This window comes from Oryctolagus cuniculus, chromosome 9, assembly GCF_051225735.1.
Source record: "Oryctolagus cuniculus isolate XC-2025 breed Fujian yellow rabbit chromosome 9, ASM5122573v1, whole genome shotgun sequence".
Lineage (NCBI taxonomy): Eukaryota > Metazoa > Chordata > Mammalia > Lagomorpha > Leporidae > Oryctolagus > Oryctolagus cuniculus.
Window position 1 is genome coordinate 66,063,035 of NC_142875.1, and position 18,447 is coordinate 66,081,481.

Consider the following 18,447-nt stretch of genomic DNA (forward strand, 5'->3'; position numbering starts at 1 on the left):
TGTCATTGTTACAGGAGGCAGCTTCACCTAATTGACCACAACACTTACCCCAGTTGCTCTGCCTTTCAAATAAAAATAAGTGTATTAATAAATCTTCAAATAAAAACTACCCATCTAATTGGGACTGAGAAATCCTGGACTCATGCCTAGTTTCCCTTTTGTTTAAATGCTGTCAAATCATGGTGCAGGGTCAGACAATGGAGGCCCTGAAGGAACAGTTAGTTCCAAGGAAACTACCCTTCTTAATTCATCACTAAAGTGACCTTAATGTCCATGAAGAAATCTTGTTTTAATATAAGGCACTTTCCATTTTATTAGCCTTGGGGAAATAGATAGGCTTTAATAGTCATTGAAACCAAGATCTAAAGTAGGAAGTCATAATTCTCAACTGAATAGTCTGTATAGGCTAGAAGTATAAGGTTGAGGGTATGTGATCCTAGTTGTTATCCACCACAAAAGGGCGTAATCTCTCCCTTCCCTTATACAAATGCTCTAGCCATGTGTCTTAGAGTCAAAGTCCATTGACAGAAGTGGTCCTGTCCTAGACTTCTCATCCTGCCCTAGAGGGCTGGTTCTGGTTGTGGGGGTTAAAACAGGAGGCAGTCTTGTTTTCCTCCCTGAAAAAGGCCCAGGTGCTTTTTTATTTTTACACGTCATAGAGCAAGAACACCAGAATGCTATTTAGGCTGCTTGTCTCAATCCCAGTTCTTACCACTCAGCTTTTTTTCATTGATTGAACTATTCATGAAAAGATGGAGAAGTGAGGGATCGTTTATTCCCCAATGTCCTGGTGCATCACTTGGAAGAGAGCACTTGCTATTGGCTCCTAAAAGTTGGCTTATACACCTTTTGCTTTTGTTTGAGACCCAGCATCATAGAGGACAGCAGTGCCATAACTAAGTACAAAAGGACAAGACAGAGTGGATCAGAGAAAGACAGCTTATTAATCGCACTACAGCAAAACAGGAGCACCACCATGGTAGTCTAGTTCCTTTGAGTATGATAGGACATCCTGATGGGTCTAGACAAGGGCTGTGCATGTAATAGGTCATAATACAACAGGAACAAAGGGCCGAGGCCCAGTGCCTTTCCTAGCATAAACTAAACAGTCTCCCCCTTCAGGATACTTAGTCACTCTGTGGTCACTTTGACCTCCTTTATTGCCTGTGTGAGTAGCTGTGGAAGTTGATCTGGGGGCAGTGAGGCTCGCACACTGAGCAAGGAAGTGTGGGCACTTGGTGCCCACAGCAAAGTAGTTCTCTTAACACTTGTATGTCCATATGTTTTGACAATATCTAATTGTTTGTAATTTTAAAATGCCAAAATTTAGAAGGCTAAATGGAGTGAATCTGTGCACAAACATCCTTGTTCTGCAAGGCATCAAGAGAAGCACTGTACTGACAGGACAGAGCAGGTGAGAAGTATTCTAACTGGAAAACGTAATATCCTTTATTATACTCTTACCTGCTCTCCTACTTGCTGGATGTTAAAAATACGAATTTCTTTCTCATTTCTAGGGAGCTGAGCAGCATTGTTACAGCCGTGCCGTGGCTTAGTACTTAAGATTTATTTGAGAGGCAGAGTCAGAGAAATAGAGCAAAACAGAACTTCTGCCCGCTGGTTCATTCCTCAAATGGCTGCAAGGGCTGGAGCTGGGTGATCAAAAGCCAGGAGCTTCTTTGGTGTCGCCTACATGGATGCAGGGGCCCGAGGACTTGGTCGTTCCTTCCCTGCCTTCCCAGGCCATCAGCAAAGGAGATAGATGAGAAGAAGAGCAGCCAGGACATGAGTTGGTGCCCACATGGGATGCCAGCACTGCAAGCAGAGGCTTAGCCTACTTCACCACAGCGCCAGCCCCTCATGGCTTACTTTGACCACTGAAGTATTACAAAGTTGACCTTTTCCCCCTCCATCTACTGCTACTCCAGGCATACTTCAGGCATCTCTGAGTCACTCTTCTGGTGACTTCCTATTGTCTCTAAGGGAAATGTCCAAACCCCAACCGTTGAACATTCATGAATCTTCTATTAACATGGTAACATCTTTGTTGCTTTTCAGAACAGAAAGAGGAAACCACTCATTACACAAGGTTTCTGTTTCTTTCTGACATTATCTAGAACTTGATTGTATATTCACCTTATTCCCACTTGCTCAAATGTTTATTGCCCTCAAAAGTCTTTAAGATGCCTTACTTCAACTAACATTTCCCCAACTAACATGAAAATTCCCTTTTCTAAGTTATTTTCTTTGCTGAAACTCAGTGTGTTTTCTACTCTATCTTCACCTACCAACTAGACTGAATTTTTTTATAAAGACTTATTTACAAGTCAGAGTTAGGGAGAGTGAGATAGATCTTCCATCCACTAATTCACTCTCAAAATGACCACAACAGTGGGGGTTGGGCCAGACCAGAGTCAGGAGCCTAGAACTCGTCCGTCCAGGTCTCCCACATAAGTTGTAGGGGCCCAAATACTTGTACTATCTTCTGCTTTTGTGGGCACATTAGCAGGGGGCTATATAGAAAGTGGAGCAGCTGGGACTCAGATGGCCATATGGGATATTGGCTTTGCAGGCAACTGCTTATCCTGATGTGCCACGGAGCCAGCCCTGATGCATATTTTATTCATCATGTGAGTTGTTAGGGATTCAGTGATACATAGAATATTTTCTTTGAGGAATTTTAGATGAAATGTCAGTATTAGTTTCGTGATGTTTTAATTGAAAAGAATAATGTGTTGTATCCCATTTACTTGAAATTCAGAGTATCTTTAGACACTTTCTAAAATTCATTTAGAAGACATCGGTAATTCTGGGCCAGGAATTTGGTGCAGCACTTAAACCACTTTGATGCCTTCATCCTGTATGGAACAGCCTGAGTTTAGGTCCTGCCTCTGCTTCAGATCCAGGTTCCTGCAAAGGTACACCTTGTGAGGCAGGAAGTGATAACTAGGGTAGTTGGGTCTCTACCATCTATGTGGGAGAACCAAATTGAGTTCTGGGATCCTGGGTCCGGTCTGACCTAGCCCTGGCTGTGGAGGCCATTTGGGGAGTGAACCAGTGGATGGAAGATAGACATTCCTTCTTTACCCTCATTCCCTCTCTACTCCATCTGTGTGTCTGCCTTTCAAATGCAGTAAAAATAAGCAGAGTTTCAACATGGTAGTTCTTCCTGCGATAGCCTACTTACAGCTCCTTAAATCTTCTCTACTGGTTTTCTCTGAGGATTAAGTCCCCAGTCATTCTGAATGGGATCCACCTATTTAATTATGTCACATTCACAGCTTTAGGATTGACTCTTAAAACTGATACAGCTAAAAGTAAAGGAAATGAAGACTTTGAGTGATTACAATAGCTATGTGAATGGAGACTGTCATACCCTGAATCCTGTCTAACTGGTTGAACAACATTTTAGAAAAAACGCCTTAGCGTCAATTGCTTATGTGTGTGTGTTTTCCACTAAGAAGAGTGATTATTTCTTCGGTGAAGATTACACGTCCTCAAGTATTTACTTTAGAGAGAAAAATAGCTTGCTCATTGAGTTCAGAGTTGTCTGATCCCTCTGGAGCCTAGACAGCACTATTTTTATGATCTCCTAGAGCCCTAATGTCTTCAAGACAACAGCAAAAATTATGGACTGTGCATTGACAAATAAAAATCATACATTTATGGAGATGAAGATTTATGAAGTGTCTTAAAGGTCCATGGAAAATGTGTATGAGTATTTGAAAACTACTCATGGGTTTCAATATTTACACCAAAATAAGCTTGTATTTTAATTATATTTTCTATGAACTCTAAGAAGTGCTGTTACACTAAAGAGAAATGGGTGATTAAGAGAAAAACACGTCCTATCTGTTTGCAGTATCTCAGAGGGAGCACCTACATGAACTATGGAAAAGAGTGTGTGGCCTGGGGAGTACTCTGTGACAACTGTGAGGCATTTATAGTTTCAGAAGAGGAATAATTGGGTGAAATAAAGTCTCATTTCCCTGTGAATGTTACAGCAGTAATACTTTGACAAATTAAAATATTAAGGGTAATTACATATATGATATGCTATGACATGTATATATATATATATAATCTTAGACAAATGCTTATTATCCTGGGGTATCCAATTAGTTAACCGATGAAGCATAACACTGCCAAACTAGAATCCTGGCCACAGTGCTACAGCATGTCCCAGGGCCCCCTGATGCAGTTCAGTGTCAACTCTTCCATGGGGGATCTTGGAGATGTCAAGGTAGTTCTAAGAGGTAGATTATGGGAAGATGGGAACACTGAGCAGTGGGTAGTGATATTTACTAACTTGCATTGGTTTATAACACATTAAAATACATACGACTGCAGTTGCATGTAGTGACTATTGATCAGTTCTGATTTCAGAATTGTGTCCCTGGGATTTCTCTCAAAGGAAATGAACCTAAGTATTGAAAAAGCTATATGCATGGTGATAGTCACTGTGATAGGCCATAGATCATAGGACAATTGTCAATATACTGTATATTCCATAGGGGGCCACTTAAAGTTTGTATCTAATCAACAAGATAGTATGTAAGCATGAAAATAATGGTTATGAAGTCTTGCTGATAGCATAAGTGCCTCTAATCCACTATGTATACATTATCTAAACATATCTAAAGTAGAAAGTGCAGTAGTCATGTCAGGACTTAGTACCTCTGTTCTATTTCTCAATAATGTAGTCCTGTAAACTTAATAATGAACTTTTTAAATAGAAAAAAGTAGAATGAAGACTTTAAACCCAAACCTAGGCTCATCCTCTCTACTTTTAAACATGCTCTCTAAATCATTGGTTCCTTATACTTAGGATATTAACTATTCCAGTCCTCAACCCTGGAGTCAGATCCTAGTAGCTCTCTTTGGAGATTTATATCTACATTTGAGGTTTTATTGTGAGGACTTTGGTCAAGTGATTGTATAGGCTAACAAATCAGATGGGAAATTCAGGTAGGAATTGATACTACCGTCTTGAGTCAGAATTTGTTTCTCCAGGAAGCCTGTTTCTAAATCCTTCAACTAATTTGGTGAAGTACCGAAATTACAATGGTAATCTTTGTGTAAAGTCAATTCATTGTGTGTGTGTGTGTGTGTTTTAATAGTTTTTTCTTTTCTTTCTTTCTTAACAGGTAGAGTTAGACAGTGAGAGAGAGACAGAAAGGTCTTCCCTCCGTTGGTTCACTCCCCAGATGGCTGCAATAGCTGGAGCTATGCCAATCCGAAGCCAGGAGCCAGGTGCTTCTTCCTGGTCTCCCATGCAGGTACAGGGGCCCAAGGACCTGGGCCATCCTCCACTGCCTTTCCAGGCCACAGCAGAGAGCTGGACTGGAAGAGTAGCAACTGGGACTAGAATCTGGCACCCATATGGGATGCTGGCACTGCAGGCGGAGGATTAACCTAGTGCGCCACCGTGCTGGCCCCTATTGTGGTTATTAACCATATCTACGGAGTACCTTCTCAGAAACATAGGGATTAGTGTTTTAAAAAAGTACGATCACCTAGTCAAGTTGACATACAAAAATAACCATCACAAACACTCACCACATTCTATATTTTACATTCCTCTACTTGTATTTTTGGATTCAGGCATAATCAGAGCACTCTATGGAGCTTAGGATTTTTAATTTTTCAACTTTCTACATAGTGTCTGTCACTATAACCATAAATATGTTAAACCCTCATTAGGAATTCTTGGTCATCACAAGGCCTACCATATTAAAACAAATACTTACCGTAATGTTTAATTTTCAATGACTTATTCCTTTGCCTTTCCTTTTCATTACTCAACAACATATACATTAAACTTGTATGTCTCTGGTCTTGACACTCAAATGACAGGATTCCTAGATTTAATTGGACCTTGTATAACTATTTTAATTTCATTTACATGGTTCAAGACTTGAGAGTTTTTCTCTTAATAACTAAGCCTCCCCAGATGGGTTTAGAGAATATAAAATGATGGCATATTAGCATTAGAAGGGACACAGGCATTTCTTTTTCAACATAAAATTTTCTCTGCTACATTTTTTCTGAGATTCTCCTAGTGATAAAGGGCGCCATCATCCCACTAAACAAGTTGCATTTGAGACACAATTGTTGCAAAGTTTCTTTTTTTATGGAAGAATAAATTATGTAACTTTTAATTTTTGATATCTGCCTTGGAAATAATATGAAACAAGGCTCAATCATAGCTCTCAGTTCAGCTTCTGGATACTGACTAGTCTATCGTTCATAATTATCTCATTCAGCTATTGATCACATAATTTCCATACTTCTGCCATCATGTGGAAGCTCCAAGTTGGATCAGTCAATATCTTAGAATAATGAGGGATGCAGAAGATGAGAATTCTCCCGGAGAAACTATACCAGTGGAGTGTTCTTCCTACTCTAAACACTATGCTTTACTTAGCCAGGGTGTGGCTCTGGAGAATGGACCTGATTGAAACTCCAAAACCTTTTCCAAATACTCTTTTGTAGCCTAAATATCTTCACTTTTTTGAAAATTAAATGCAGAATTTTAACTGGCTTTCATGAAAATGCATCTTGCAAATTTTCACCTACTGTTTCATTCACATTCTGTTAGCATAATGATTCTTCTACCAAAGCTAAAAGCCTGCAGTTCATTCCCCCCTCTTCTTCCTTCATCTTAATCCATGAGCATGGCCTGTCACATCTTCAAATCCTGTCCCAAATATTCCATTTCTTTTGCTTCTACTCCATTAATCAAAGCCTCTATCACCTGGTGCCTATGATGGTCTGTTTTTCACTCCTATCCTCAGACCCCTAGCTATTCACTGTGCAACTGGTGTGATCATTTTGATGTCCCCAAGATCACGTCATTTCCCGGATTAAAATTCTCCAATTTTCTATTTGCTTTAGAGAAAAAGACCCTCAGTGCTTTTTACAGCCTATGTGACCTGTCTGAACTGGACCCACCTTCCTCTGTAATTGATCTTTTATTCTCCCCTCACAGCAGATCCCATCAGCCAGCCTACCGCTCTTTCCTCTAAGGCACACAGGGTTTACCCTGTCAGCAGACAGAGCCCGCAACTCCCCATGCTTCCTGAATCATTCTGTCCATAGTGTTTTCAACCAGGGGTTCTCCTTGTCCTTTAAGGTCTGAAGCCAAATTTAGTTGGTATTTCTATATTTGATATTTTAGGGCATTTTCTATGTGGGATTCTTCACATCCTGAATAATGTTATGAAATATCTACTTAGCAAGAAAAAAATTGAATAATGTGTAAAAAGTTCTCCTGATTGACCTGGTACGTGTATTTTCTTCTCTAATAGTTCACATCAGTGGCTTCTCATTTTAGAGACAGTTGGGGGTAGGAAATATAATTTATTCTCTGAGTATTGCATTTGTATTTGGCCGCTAGTGCTCACTGACTGCTGGACTTTGTTTAAGCTGTTTAAAAAGGGGTCAAACTTTGTGTGGAATAGAAGGAGAAACAAGAATAAAGTGTGTGCAGCTGCTTGAAGGTTCACACTGATGAACTTCCAACAGAAGAGAGCTTGAGACACTAGCTGTCTTCCAGGAGAACCCTCTAGAATACTGTGTTGGAGAAATTGGACCCACGGTTCATTTTCAAACTGACTCTGGAATATTTTCAATTAAATATATGTACATTGATGAATTGGACTTGTTTAAGGAATCCAGTTCCCTAGAAGGCAGTTCTGGTTGGTCTTGATTTTAATAGCAATTGCCAATAAGCTTACTATGATTTGTTTTACATACAGTCCTGAAACAGTCCCCCCACCATCAATGTCAACAGTCTTATTGGTACCAATTTTATCACTGGTCATTCAATTGTAACATTTAAAATGAATTTATTATAAGACATCTTTGCTCCTTTTGAAAGGGAAAAACAATTTATATATAAATGTTTTAAAGCACTTTAAAGAGGGGAAACATTTAATTCTGGTGAACAGAGATTTATAAGGTGTTTTGAGTTTGTTGCCACAGAAAACTTCTTGTATGATGTACTTCCAATAGCACATTGTTTTTCATGGTGACTCTGATTTTTTTTTTTTTTGCCTCTGCTCCTTAATTCTTTTACCCATCGATCTCTAAATTTGTATACAATTAGAATTTTGGAGAATTTGCCATCCTCTAGTGTAGGTCTTTATTTCATAGGTGAAGATGTTTAATTCTGAGGAAGGTATAGGGCTATGGCAACATCCCCATTGAAAGAACATAAATGATTATTTAAGATAGAATAAGGCATGGGAAGCTCAAAGCATATATTAGAAAATATTTCCGGGAAAATGGCAGGGCAAAGTCACTATGTATCAATAGTCACATTGAACATTAATGGTCTGAATTCTTCAGTTAAAAGACACCGTTTGGCTGACTGGCTCACAGAACACAACCCAACTATTTGTTGCCTACAAGAAACACATCTCTCTAACAAAGAGGCACGCAGACTGAAAGTGAAGGGTTGGAAAAAGATATTCCATGCCAACAGAAACCAAAAAGATAGAATAAGAAACTTGAGCCTTTTGCCCCTACAGAAATGCTAACTCAACAATAGTATGTAGACGAGTTAATTCCCTTTGAACAATCCAGGAGCCAGTTAAAAGACTTGTATACCTAAACTGACCATGAAACTAGCAACATCAAAGTTGGTAGGAAAATTAGTGGCATCTATTTGCTATGGTCCCTCTCCCTGATTCAGTATAAAACAGACAATTCCCTGCACAGAGCTTCTCTCTGAGCAGAGAAAGAAGCCTGGACTGTCATTTCCTGAAACTAAGACTGGTTTCTGTCTGGTTTGATCTAAGTGCTGACTGGAAAGGGAATAACCTTGGGGCCACTGAAAATAAAGGTGAATTTGGAACACTCACCATACTGCCTCCCTCTGCCTCAATTCAGAATATATAGGAGAAAACATACAATTCTTGACTTCTCTGTGAAGGGAGATCCAGGATGAATAGTGAAAAGTTGCACTGACATCAGCCACAGAATATTAGAAGAACAAAGAAAGGGTCATATTCCCAGGGAACTGATTGAAATTTTCAGTAGAGAATGGATAGTGCAGAACAGACTCTGTGGGACAGCAAGGAGAGAGGACATACATGCGGCCACTGGCCATGTGCAAACAGTGACTCCTTCATGTACACGGCCGGTGCCTGACTGGGAAGTGCCACCTTCCCAGGGAAAGGTGAGAAGAGGCTACCAGGGTCTCCACCACAAGGAGCTTTCAGGGAGAGTAACATCATCCTCGCCAACTGAGTTTGACCTGGGAACCAACTACTTTGCTCCAGGAATGGAGGCTATATTGCTCCTCTCCCCTCCCTGTGCCAAAGTGCCAGACAGTTTGCTGAGGTGTAGTTGAAGTCAATTGTCTTGGCTCAGAACAGTGGGTAGCTATTTGCAACAAAATGTATGCAACTGGAGGTCATTATGCTAAGTGAAACAAGCCCAACATCACATGTGTTACGTCAGATAATTTGGTATATAGTTACATTGTTGCTGCGCAATCATGTAAATGACAATATACTTTTATTTTACATGTTAAATGAGGGGGAAATAGTCCTCTTGGGGTACTAATCTTTTATTCCTAATTTGGGTGTTGACAGAAACCTCATTGATCTGTGTACACTGTATATTTCTTGGTAGGTATATTGTATTTTAATGATGTACTTAAAATTAATGCAGTAAAATATCTTATAAAAAACCATGATATATATAAAACAGGACTATTATTAGCTAGATTTAATTTTGAGGTACTCAGTTTTTTTTGTCTAATTTTCCATTAGGTTGTTTACTTTTTACTAGGAGTTCTTGATGTAATCTGGATACACATCATTTGTGTGTTATATATATCTAAGTTTATGAAATTTTTCCTTCAGTTTATCTTTTGTTCAAGAAATACTCAATTAATCCAAAAAGAAAAAAAGTCAAACAAATAGAACTTAAGAGTTTTAGACAGTAACACAATAATTTCGGTTCTCTACTTTAATTCTTTTTTTTTTTTTTTTTTTTTTTTTGACAGGCAGAGTGGACAGTGAGAGACAGAGAGAAAGGTCTTCCTTTGCCGTTGGTTCACCCTCCAATGGCCGCCGTGCTGAGACCGGCGCATCATGCTGATCCGAAGGCAGGAACTAGGTGCTTCTCCTGGTCTCCCATGGGGTGCAGGGCCCAGGGACTTGGGCCATCCTCCACTGCACTCCCTGGCCACAGCAGAGAGCTGGCCTGGAAGAGGGGCAACCGGGACAGAATCTGGTGCCCTGACCGGGACTACAACCCAGTGTGCCGGCACCGCAAGGCGGAGGATTAGCCTAGTGAGCCACGGTGCCAGCCTTCGGTTCTCTGCTTTCAACAATGCTTTCAAGAACATTCAGCCAGAGGATCAACAATCAAATCTGAACAATGCTATAAACCAAACAGGCCAAGCAAACATACACATATTTTGCCTAAAAACATCAGAGTACGCATTTCTCAAGTGCAACAGCACCTTCTCAATTACAGTTCACAGTTTAAGCCATAAAACAAAGCTCAACAAACTAGAGTAAGACCTGATTTTTTTTTTATGACCACAATGGAAGAAAGCTAAAAATCAGAAAATTGGACAACTCATAAAATGTGGAAAGACAGTTTAAAATTTCTATTGCATATATCACCTAAGACATGTTTTGGTATATGTGTACATTATGGAAAGATTATGCTATTACCTTAAATACTTTTTGTGGTGGTAATACATAAAGCATTTTTCAAACATGTGGTATGTTGGTAACTATACTACCACGATGCATGATAGATTTCTAGAACTTAATTTCTCCTAACTGAAGCTATGTATGCTTTATCCATATCTTCTCATTCTAGTCCCTTACCTCAGATTCTGGTAATCATCATTCTCTCTGCTTCTGTGAGGTCAATTATTTTACATTTCATGTAAGTTAAATCATGATGCATTATTTTTCTATGCCTGACTTGTCTTCCTGGTGTATATTCTTCAGGTTAATCCATGTTCTTTAAAAGACTGTATAGTATTTCATTGTACATATGTACAACACATCTTCATGTGTTCATATGTTGATTGACACAGGTTGATTCCATATCTGGACTACCGTAAATTATGCTACAATGAACATGGGAGTACAAATATCTCTTCAGCTTCCTAATTTAAATTCATTTATACATATACTTATTAATAGGATAAGTGTATTGCATGATGGGTATATATTTTCCGGAGAAGTATTTACTGTTTTCCATGTTAACTGTAATAATTTACAATCCCCATAACAGTACATAAACATTATCATTTATTTGCAGTTTTGCCAATACTTATTTGTCTTCTTGATAGGTATCACCTTACATGTATTAGAATACACTGTGGCTTTAATTTTTAATTTCTAACTGGTGATGAATATTGAGTGCTTGTACATTATTGAGGTGCAATGTCTATTCACATTCTTATTTAAAATTACTTTGCTCCTGATTTGAGTTCTATACATATTTTGGATGCTAGTCTCCTATGGGATGTACATTTTGTGAATGTTTTCTCCTATTAAACAGACTCTGGAACAACCAACAGTTCAAGAATAAATCAAAAAGTAATTAGAAAATCTCTTGCAACTTATGAAAATTAAACGCACAAAAAACATGTGTCTGATTTCTCTGGCTTTCAAATAAAATAAAATAGAATAAAATAACTTTTGAAGTATTTCTTAATATAGAGAACAGATAACATGCTACAAACATACAGTTCTAAATAGACACACATCCCTTTGTTTTCTCCTTCCCTCAACCCTCCTCCTTCCTTCCCTTTTTCAACATTAGCGAAAGTATTTCAATCTCTTCTGTAATCACAGGCTTAATGTACCACTACTCAAAATAATGAAGTAAAACATAGGAAGACCGCGGTTCCACAGAAGTATAAACAAGGCCCAACACAATAATCAAATCGCAAGATGTGTTTCATCTCTAAACATTTTTTTGCATTCTGTATTAACTACCAGATCAGAAAACATGAAATATTTATTCTCTTGGGACTGGCTTATTTCACCAAGCATAATGGTTTCCATTTGCATCCATTTTGTTGCAGAAGACAAGGCTTCATTCTTATGGCTGAGTAGTGTTCCATGGTGCGCATATACCACATTTGCTTTATCCAGGCATCAGTAGAAGGTCATCGATGTCGGTGTTAGTCCCCTTTACCTAGATAAAGATGGGGAGAGTGGTTTGTGGCCAAAAGGCAGGTGCAGGAGAAAGATCATGGAAGCTTGACTTGTTCCTTTGCATTTCTGGCCAAAAGTGATCACCAGCCCCATTGTTCTGTGCAGTGGCAGCAGAAGAGAACGGACGCTGGCTCCGGGCCAAGGGAGATGTGGCACTTGCCCAGTGTTGTGCTGTCAGCCGGCTTCAGCACGTGGGAACAATTCCTTGTTTCCTCATCTGTAAGATAATTTATCTGCTTCTAGATTTATTTCCTGGATTTTCATCACACTCTTGATCCCAAATCTGCAGGCTGTAATTTGATTTTTGACTTGGTGAATATGGCTGTTCCAGATTCTCTGATCAATTGATCTTCACTCTGGTAAAAATCAGAAAGCCCTTCTCCCTGTTGTGGTTCCTGAGATATAAAGTTGTCCAGAAGAAAGAAGGGGCAAGATGGCGATGAGCTGCTTTTAGAAGCAGTGTTTTTCATTCAGCTGCCAGTGTTCTATGTCAGTGTCTCTGTGACACACATGCCATAGCACACTGGTGAAAGGGTAGCCTTTTGCAGAAAAAACTGTCCACATAATACTTTTTTTTGAACTCCTATCTTCTGAATTTTCCTCGGTGTGTAATTTGTTAGTACTTCTTGTTGAGCCCCTGCAGGTAATCGCACTGATTGTCTTCAGTATGTGTCTTGCAGCCATGGGTGGGACAGGGGGACCCTGTATGGGATTTAGGAGAAGTTTACAATCTTTGATCTACTGTGCTATAACAAACATGTATAGAGCATATGTTATAAGAGCCATTCTACAAGGTGCTTTCTCACATTCACTGCTTTGTTAGAAAACTGGATGGTCATGAATCCTTTCTCAAGGCAGGTTATGCCCAGATCTATGGCAGGTTTTGTACACGTTGTCCCCATTTTCTAGGTCCTGATTCTGGCTTTATCCTCATTATGCACCTGCTATCCTGCAGGGCTTCTATATCTGAGACTTCTATGAAATCCTTCTCTGTACTTCTGGTTTTACTTGTTGATTTGGCATGAAGGCATATTTAACCCGTAGAAGGTCTTCAGGATGTTTTGAAGTATAGTAATGGGAGCATCCCATTGTTAATCATTCCTTCATGTGAGAAGAGGTCATCATGGGGGTGCCTTTTATGACCTCCACCTATTCATCAGCTGGTAATGATGAATGCAGTAGCAGGTCCCGGATTACTGTCATTCTAATGTTAGGTTAAATATATACGTTGGTATTTTTGAAACTCTGGGAATATTCTGAAAAATTAAGAAATTTATCAACTTGATTTCCATATACTATCTTAATATCTCCCCTGTTGGAAACAAATAACTATTTCTGTAGCCTTTTTCTCCTGATGGTAGCAGTTAGATTGAGTTTGTGGAATTTATCTGACAAGTATAAAAATACTTTTCATCTTAGAGTCCTTTGAAAGAACTATTTTTCATTTAAGTGTAGTTCCACTGAATTTGATTCCTCTGCTTTCTAGAATAAGGTATAAGAGGTGATAATACTTAAAATATTTTTGTAGTCACCAAGTGTCTGCACAGGTATAGCCTCATGTAGGTATGGTCTGTGTTCAAAAAACTTCCATTGAGTAAGTCTGAGGAAAACTCAGATATGCAACCATTAGAGACCCATTAAGTGGTGTTGTGTGTGAACTTAAGTATCATGAGGAAGGTTAGTATCACTTGAATAAATCTCATTGAGAATTGGTGTACTACTGCCTCTAGTTGGCTTTGTTAGTTGAACTTCCGAGTACACAGGCCAGAGGACTGCTATCTCACCAACATTTGACTTGTAAGAATGGCAGAGGTTGCTTGATGGACCCTAGAGATGCAGAACATGCCTAATTCAATAAAAAATTCAGTGCAATTATGAAATAGTCATTACCAGGGGAAATATGGAAAATAAATCCTGCTCTTAAGAACAGTTGAATAGTAGCATGTACATCATTCTGTTTCTCTCCATCACCTCTGTGCTACTGAGTTCTCCCCAAAGAACCACTTTGATTCTGTGACTTAACTGTGTTTCTATAAGTTCAACTGCAAAGCCTCATTATCTCAAGTTGTACCTTTCTTTTTTTTTTTTTTTTTTTTTTGACAGAGTGGATAGAGAGAGACAGAGAAAGGTCTTCCTTTTGCCATTGGTTCACCCTCCATTGGCCACCACGGCTGGCGCGCTGCTGCCGGTGCACCACGCTGATCCGAAGGCAGGAGCCAGGTGCTTCTCCTGGTCTCCCATGGGGTGCAGGGCCCAAGCACTTGGGCCATCCTCCACTGCCTTCCCAGGCCACAGCAGAGAGCTGGCCTGGAAGAGGAGCAACCGGGAAAGAATCCGGCACCCTGACCGGGACTAGAACCCGGTGTGCCAGTGCCGCTAGGTGGAGGATTAGCCTATTGAGCCGTGGCGCCGGCTCAAGTTGTACCTTTCAATCCCCCATGAGACATATGAGCAGCAGCAGGACAATTCAGACTCAGAATCAGTTCACCTTTGCATCAGGAAAATGGGAATTCACTTATTGGCTGTTTTTGCTTGAACATTGTATTGCTAAGCCTCATTCTGAAGCTGTTACAGAAATCACACACAGCTCAAGGGCTAAAAGGAGCATAGATCCCAAGAAAGAACTAAGGTATGTTATTCTGAGTACAGATTACGTTATGTCAATAATGAGTGCAATAGTTATTTGTTCCTTAAACATCTTAGGAAACTAGCATCTTAAACAGTTTATGTGGCATCTCATAACTTTATATAGAACCTAGGTCAGTGACTGTTAAGCCTGGATAGCATGGTCAGTTAATCTCTAAGGATTCTTGATCAGTACACTTGGGATGGAAAGTGGGTTTCAGGATTTTTAACAAGCACTCCCAATGATTCCAATGCGTTTGATCCACTCTCCTTGAGAAATGCTGATCTACAGTTATTTCTTAAAAATACTACTTCTAAAGAGTTATTTGAAAGGCAGAGTGACGGATTTGATCTGCTGAATCATTCCCCAAATGGCCACCACAACCAATGCTGGACCCAGGAGTGATGAACTCCATCCTGGAAGGGCCCCACACACCTGGGCTGTCTTCTGCCTTCCCAGGCACATTAGCAGGAAGCTAGATAAGAAATGGAATAGCTGGGACTCAAACCAGCACTGCAGTGTGGGATGTTGGCATCACAAGTGGAGACAGCCTTTATTGCTAGGCCAGTCCCCGACCTATATTACTTAGTTTTGAGGGTTGAAATGATTCATTGTAGCTTACATAAAATGACTCATTTGTGCTAATTGAACACATTTGTATTTTAAAATTAGGTTTAGTTTCACTTTATTTCAGCATTGAGGTGTAAGTGACAAATAATATCCACGATTTAAGGTTTACAATGTGATGTTTTGATAAATAGTGATAAATGACATTCATCAAGTTAATTAAAAGTTTTACCACCTCTCATAGTTAAGTGTTTGTCACACATACAAAGAACAGTTAAGACCTATTCAAAAAACTTGAAATAGAGAAGACTTTTTTTTTTAAGTTTTTATTTGACAGGTAGAGTTACAGACAGTGAGAGGCAGAGAGAAAGGTCTTCCTTCCATTGGTTCAAATGGCTGGAGCTACACCAATCCGGAGCCAGGTGCTTCTTCCTGGTCTCCCATGTGGGTGCAGGGGCCCAAGCACCTGGGCCATCCTCCACTGCCCTCCCGGGCCACAGCAGAGAGCTGGACTGGAAGAGGAGCAACCAGGACTAGAACTGGTGCCCATATGGGATGCCGGTGCCGCAGGCGGAGGATTAGGCCACGCTGCTGGCCCCTATAGAAGACATTATTAACAGGGGCTGGTGTTGGGTACAGCGGATGAAGCTGCCTCTGGCGAGGCTAGTGTTCCATATGAGCACTAGTCCAGGTCTCAGCTTGCCCCACTTCTAATCCACCTCCCTGCTAATATGGCTGGGAAAGCATGGAAGGCAGCTTAAGTACTTGGGCCCCTGTCTCCTGTTTGGGAGACCTGGATGGAGATCTAGGCTCCTGGCTTTGGCCTCTCCCCGACCCCAACCCCTCCAGCTTTGGCTATTGCAGCCATGTGGGGAGATAACCAATGGATGGAAAAGTCTCTCTGGTCCTGGATCTTTTTCTCTAACTCTTCCTTTCAGATAATATCTGTTTTTAAAGATTTATTTTATTAACTGAAGTCACCGTACTGTGCATTAAATTTTTAGAACTTATCCTTTATAACTGAAACTGACGGTCAGAGTACAAAGTTTCAGGAAAACTTTTAATGTGGTCTATACTAACTTTCAGAGGCCTTAATTTTTAAAGTTTTCAAACAGAAGTTTAAAACTTTGATATATCATTGGATCTCATGTTTTGATAGATATACATCTTGTAAAGTCTAGGGAAGGAAAATCAATCTATATCATTAAATATTTAGTATTTTATCTCTTAAGAGAAATATGTAGCACATCAGTATCATCTGTTATCATTCTTTATTTTTTAAATAATTATTTGAAAGGTAGAGTTACAGAGAAAGAAGGAAGTCTTCTATCTGCTGGTTCACTCTCCAAGTAGCCAGCAATGGCTGGAGGTGGGCCAGTCCGGAACCAGGAGCCAGGAGTTTTTTCTGGGTTTCCCACACAGGTGCAAGGGCCCAAAGACTAGGGCCATCTTCTGCTTTCCCAGGCTTTAACAGAGAGCTGGATCGGAAGTGGAGTAGCCAGGACTTGAACCGACACTACGCCACAACACCGGCCCCATCTGTTGTTCTATACTATAGAAGCCCAGGGCTGCTGCTTCCTACCTAGCTGTAACTTGGTACCTGTTGATCTTTCTCGCTTCAGCCTCTGGTAACCACTGTTACACTTTAACTTCTATGAGAATACATTTTTTAAAATTGTTTGCATGAATGAGATCGCATGATCCTTGTACATGTTTTGTTTCACTAATGACCTTCAGTTTCATGTTGCAAGTGACAAGATTTCATCTTAATTTGTGGCTGAGAGGCATTGCCTGGTGTAGATGGACCCCATTTTCTTCACCACTAGCGGTGGTTTTTAGTTCTTGGCTACGAGGAATGGTACTGCAGTGAACACTGGAGTGCAGCTGTCTGCTGACCGATTTCCTTATCCGTGAAGTATATCCACGAGTGAGATTGCTGGGTCATAGGCTAATTGTATTTTTACTGTTTTGGGGAAACCCCATACTACTTGCACAGAAACTGTATATTCCCACTTTTCTACACTTTTGCCAATACTTGTTACCTTTTGTTTGGGTTATAATAATCATTCTGACTTAAGTGAGGTGATCTCATTGTAGTTTTGTTTCTGATGACTAGAGGTGTTGGTTATTTTGTTTTGCCTTTTTCATGTACCTATTAACTATTTGCCTGTCATTCTCGGAGAAATTTGTTTGATCTACTGCCTGTTTATAAATTGGATTTTGTGTGTGTGTGTGATTGAATGACTTGAATTGCTTATGTGTCCTAGATAGCACCTCTTCATCAGATGTACACCCTGCGAATATTTTACCCCTTTGTGGAAGCTGCATCTTCAGTCTGTTGATGGTTTTGTGTAGAAGCCCTTTATTTTTTATTTTATTATTTTTTTTAACTTTTATTTAACAAATATAAATTTCCAAAGTACAGCTTATGGATTACAGTGGCCCCCCCCCATAACTTCCCTACCACCCACAACCCTCCCATCTCCCACTCCCTCTCCCATTCCATTCACATCAAGATTCATTTTCAATTCTCTTTATATACAGAAGATTGATTTAGTTTATATTAAGTAAAGATTTCATCAGTTTGTACCCACACAGAAACACAAAGTGTAAAATACTGTTTCAGTACTAGTTATAGCATTACTTCACATTAGATAACACATTAAGGACAGATTTCCTGCATGAGGAGTAAGTGCACAGTGACTCCTGTTGTTGACTTTACAAATTGACACTCCTGTTTATGGCATCAGTAATCACCCTAGGCTCTTGTCACGAGTTGCCAAGGCTATGGAAACCTTTTGAGTTTGCTGACTCTGATCTTATTCAGACAAGGTCATAGTCAAAGTTGAAGTTCTCTCCTCCCTTCAGAGAAAGGTACCTCCTCCTTTGATGGCCTGTTCTTTCCACTGGGATCTCACTCGCAGAGATCTTTCATATAGGTTTTTTTTTTTTTTTTTCTCCAGAGTGTCTTGGCTTTCCATGCCTGAAATATTCTCATGGGCTCTTCAGCCAGATCTGAATGCCTTAAGGGCTGATTCTGAGGCCAGAGTG

General features: G+C 39.9%; 1 long non-coding RNA gene across 5 annotated transcripts in view; it reads left to right on the plus strand.

The window, feature by feature from the left end:
* Positions 1 to 18,447, plus strand: part of LOC149124590 (uncharacterized) — a 335,846-nt gene that overhangs the window by 126,079 nt on the left and 191,320 nt on the right. Inside the window, exon 2 of one of the 5 annotated variants that reach the window (XR_016213269.1) lies at positions 10,019 to 11,622. The exons of the other annotated variants lie outside the window; for them this stretch is intronic. This is a non-coding gene — a long non-coding RNA (uncharacterized LOC149124590). Of the gene's footprint in view, positions 1 to 10,018; positions 11,623 to 18,447 lie in introns of those variants that run through there. 5 annotated transcript variants of the gene reach the window in all.